This window comes from Capra hircus, chromosome 14, assembly GCF_001704415.2.
Source record: "Capra hircus breed San Clemente chromosome 14, ASM170441v1, whole genome shotgun sequence".
In the NCBI taxonomy this organism is placed as follows: Eukaryota; Metazoa; Chordata; class Mammalia; order Artiodactyla; family Bovidae; genus Capra; species Capra hircus.
In genome coordinates this window covers 88,153,199-88,157,374 of record NC_030821.1, presented here as the reverse complement: position 1 = coordinate 88,157,374, position 4,176 = coordinate 88,153,199, and positions in this window count along the sequence as shown.

Below are 4,176 nucleotides of genomic sequence, written 5' to 3'. Positions count from 1 at the left end.
CAGAGTAATTTACACTGATTAAAATTAGGCATAGTTTATGCTTTACACTGCTGCTTTTTATGGTTTTAGACCCAAGATTTAATTTCCTTGGAAATGTAATTTTAGGGCAAACGCAGGTTAAGTATGGCCAATAGTGTCCACTCAACCTCCCGCTTCCCCATTTCCAGAGAAATAAGCAAACACAAATTCCATTTAGTAGACTAAGTCACATAAACAATAGCCATTTGAATGATTCAGATAGACTTCATCTCCAAGGGACTGACTCTTTATTCTGATGTGGCAGCTATCAGCTCACCAGGGTACTAAGAAGGGTGACACACACATGCCAAACTAGTCTTCTTGCCTTTAAGTCTTGATATATATTCAGAAATGACCATCCTACCTGCAATCACAAAGAAATCATCCATGAGGAGGAAATATTGAATATATTATTGGGTCAGCCAAAAGGTTCATTTAATTTTTTCTGTAAGATGGCTCTAATAGTGCTTAGTTATCCTTAAAATAATTCCAAACACTTTTATTATATTGTATTATGACAGCAATCATATCAGCATGCATTGAAAAAATTATCAAAGTTGATGAATTTTTGTGTAGCTATTTTAATATTTAAGATGGAAGAAAAAAAGCAAAATTTCCAGGATATTATCTTTTATTATTTAAGAGTAAAAACTCAACTGAGATACAAGAAAGATTTGTGCATGAGGAAGGTGCTGTGACTGATTTAACATGTTAAAAGTGGTTTGGGAAGTTTCATGCCAGAGATTTTTCACAGGAAGTTGCCCCACAGTTGGGTACACCAGTTGAATTTGATAGTGATTCAACTGAGACATTATTTGAAAATAATCGGTGTTACACCATGGAGGAGAGAGCAGACATACTCAAAATATCCAAATCAAGTGCTGAAAATAATTCACCACCAGCTTAGTTATGCTAATTGCTTTGATGTTTCCACATAAGTCAAACAAAAACAAATAAAAAATATTTTTGATCATATTTCTGCATGCAATTCTCTACTTAAATATAACAAAAATGTTCCATTAAAAAAATAACAGACAATAAAAGGTGGATACTGTACAATTATGTGGAATGGAAGAGATCATGGAGAAAGGGAAATGAACCACCACCAGCCTCACCAAAGGCTGGTCTTCATCCAAAGGTGATATTGAGTATACAGTGGGATTGGAAGGGAATCCTCTATTATGAACTCCTTCTGGAGAACCAAACAATTAATTCCAAGTACTACTTCCAGTTAGACCAACTGAAGGCAGCGCTCAACAAAAATCATCTGGAGTTAGTCAACTTTATGCATAATCTTCCATCAGGATATCACAAGACCACATGTCTCTTTGATAATTGAGCAAAAGCTATTACACATTGGTTTGAAAGCTCTGATTCATTCCCTATATTCACCTCTTCAGATGTCTGTTCATTTTATTTTATTTTTCTAGTATTTTAAAAATTATCTCTGTCTTACATAAACTGCAACAGACTGTACTTTTGGGGGGACAAAACAATTAAACATCATCACTCCTTTCCAGTTGCACAAAGAAACAAATTCTGAGACTAAGATCCTTTTTCTTCCAACACAGAAATATACTCACTTTTAAAAGCTGAATACAATGCACTAAAAGGTCAGTACAAATACAAACAGGAACAGAATATGAGTTCATCCCTGAAGGACACTTGTTATGAATTTGCTACACCTAAGATGTTCCTTAGTTGCTGGTTTTCATATCATTCTTAGCCATTTGTGGGGTATTCAGATCACTAAAATTAGAGTCTCTTGAACATTCAAAACAACTAATGTTTACAGATCTTCACAAGGTAAACGACACTGTATTAGGCAGTATAAGTGGCACCTGAAAATCAAAACACTATAGGTTGACACTTTCTCTACAGATTTAAGTTATAAACTCCATACTGTTTTCTTTTTTTGGCATGTTTCTCACAATAAATGTCAAAGCTGAATTCACCATAAAAGATATGAATAATGCCAAACGTAATGAAACTGAATTTGTCTTTGGTCTCCGAATAGATTGGAATAGTAATTCCAAGCACCTCAAAAACATCCAGTTACTGTTGATTACAAGGAAGTTAAGAAGGTGGATAAATTCAACAGGGCACAGTGTTTCATTGGTGACAGCAGAGCAAGCTTGAAATGACATGCTATAAATATTATCTTGAGGCAGTACACATAAGAATACCTTGCAGTACACATACTACTTGAAACATTTGTATTAAAGATCCCTCAAAAAATACACCTAAATCCCAGAAAAGAATGTTATGAATACTGTTTCTGCCTAATACATTAACCTGTGTTTTTTAAAAATAATAATCTAACATGGGAATTCTCTCCTAGTCACAGCCCCCAAGCCCCCAAAAGGCCACAAAGTGTATTCACAAACAGTTCTTAAGATAAAGCCATTGCACACAATGTACAGTTCCTGTATACTGAAGTGAGTACCATACTGGAGTTTAATCGTATGAGTTTAATGGTATAAGCTTAACATCCATAAGCAAAGATCTTTAATATTATAGACTTACAGCAAATATCTTCATAAGGGCCATACATATAATACACTTACAGTATTAAAAGGTGCAGTTGAACTCAACAGCAAAATGTAAAATCTATCTCCTGTTAACACACTTAATCTGAATTAACTTACATCATGTTTTTATGATTTACCATTCAAGAAATTAGGATGGAATAAATTTCTCATCCAAAGTAGTTTGTTCACTTATAAAACTATAAGTCAATTAGGATCCCTACCCACTCAATCAGATAACAGAGGCCCTTCTTCTATGAATGTTTATGCTGCCTTGTATACTTAAAATGTTGCCTTAAAAAGAAAAGCAGCTTTTAAGGGCAAAGCTGAAAATTACGATTTTATCTACTAAATAAATGCAATGTTTGCGGACCTTCCAGAAATAATCCAAAGGTTCAATTTTTTTTGGGGGGGGGGGGCGTCCTGATGAAGATATTTTTTTCTTCATTCTTTTTTTTAATAAATTTATTTATTTTAATTGAAGGTTAATTACTTTACAATATTGCCTTGATTTTGCCATACATGAACATGAATTTGCCACAGGTATACACATGTTCCCTATCCTGAATTCCCCTCTCTCTTCCTTCCCCATACCATGCCTCTGGGTCATCCGAGTGCACCAGCCCCAAAATGGTAGATACCAGAGAAAGATTCAGAAGCAGAACATTTTTTTTCCCACTTTAAGAGAAGGATACCTATGTATGATGGATGATAATTCAAGTTCATAATTAGTAAGTCACTGAAAAGACATTGCATTCATTCACATATCATTAGGTTAGAAAATATAAGAGGATATGCTCAAGTTATCGAAGTGGTCAAGAATCAACATTTTACAAGCTTATTCTGTCCCAAACTATTACCATTTAAGTTGATACATGAAACAATTTTAGTGTTAACATTGGGCCAAACATAAAGTACCCATGAGCAGTAGAAATGAAAACATTTTAAAGCTAAAAGTAGGCACAAGATTTGGGCACTGCTGCTGCTGCTGCCATTTCTTTCTCCAGTGCATGAAAATAAAAAGTTAAAGTGAAGTTGCTCAGTCGTGTCCCACTCTTAGCGACCTCACGGGCTGCAGGCTACCAGGCTCCTCCGTCCGTGGGATTTGCCGAGCAAGAGTACTGGAGTAGGTTGCCATTGCCCTCTCCACATTTGGACACTATTCTTTTTTATCAAAAACAGTGGCTGCTGGTACCAAACAACTAACTTTAAAATACAGTGCCAGATCCTCTCAAGGAAATGTAAATAGTTTGTAAATAGTATTGTTACTTTCCAATTTTATGGGAACTATACAGAAGCCAGAAGTTAGAAATTTATGACTGTTAATACTTTTTGGATAGTTCTAGTATAGTATATAGTTACAGATGGCTTTGTCTAGAAGACTGGAAAAGTGTTCATGGAATAAACACTGTACCCTAGTTGCCATAAATCAACAAAATGCCAATAGTTTTCTGTGGACATGATAGAGAAAATGGCAATTTTGAGGAAAGAGTGCTTCTAAAGGTTTTCTCTTGGAGGCAGCCATGTTTGTTTCTTTTTTCACATTACTAAAAAGGCTAAGTATTGTGGTTAGGATTACTATAATTCCTACTACTAAACTTCCACTTAGGCATAGTTCCATGTTCCCACA